Genomic DNA, 1,020 nt, shown 5'->3' on the forward strand with positions numbered 1-1,020 from the left:
ACAACCGTGGCCAGTCTGCTGGACAACATGGCAACTATGATTATTGTGAGCCCCCAGTTACAGGGAACGTTTCAGGTATAAATGGCTTGCCCAATGACATGTTGTTGGCCAATGACTTAAGACGGCTCATATGTTTGGAAGTGAAACTTCTTTGCTAGCACCGACAGAGTTTTGATAGGAAAAATCCCTTGTGTTGTAACAAAATTCCGTGACTGCTGGCAGAAGAGGCCCTCAGTGAAGGGGGAGGAAAGACACTGACTGACACACACAAGCACTGACTGACACACACACACACACAATGACTGACACACACACACAAACACACTGACTGACTGACACACACACACACTGACACACACACTGGCACACACACACCCACACACACACTGACTGACACACACATACTGACTGACAAACACACACAAACGCAAGCACAAAGAATTCACCGTTACTATAAATATAGTAGTAAAAATAGCTAAAATGCACGTTCTAAGTCAAACTTCTATGCGTTTTGGCACTGAAATTGTGTTTTGATTTTGAATTAAAAACATCATCATCTCAGATACAATTTCTGTGACAAAATTGTGACAAAAGATTCACTTACAATACACGTGCTCGGCACACACACTTTTTTTATGCTGCCCCGGTAACTCGAAGCCAAACGCGAGCAGAACAGATGGCTCTTGCTTCCCCACCCCATAAAAGCAAAGATGCTCTCAGGGTAACAGAGTAACCCCAACCTGATGTGCCGGGGGAGACCACAGAGGTAAACCAAGGAGAGCCCAGCCTGACTATCCCACTCCCCGTTCCTGACTGTATGACTAGGGATGAGAGAGCGGAGCAGAGCTACATTTTCATGGAGGTCTGGCAATCTGACCTGAGCTAAGTGGGCATGCAGCATTGTGCTACTGAGTCTGCAGTTGAGCTCGGGGCAGATAGGCTCCTGTGAAAGTAAGGGCTCCTGTATAGGGAACAGATACCTGATACACAGATGCCTGTCAGTTTATCATCCACCAGGCA

This window comes from Ascaphus truei, unplaced genomic scaffold (assembly GCF_040206685.1).
Source record: "Ascaphus truei isolate aAscTru1 unplaced genomic scaffold, aAscTru1.hap1 HAP1_SCAFFOLD_325, whole genome shotgun sequence".
NCBI lineage: Eukaryota > Metazoa > Chordata > Amphibia > Anura > Ascaphidae > Ascaphus > Ascaphus truei.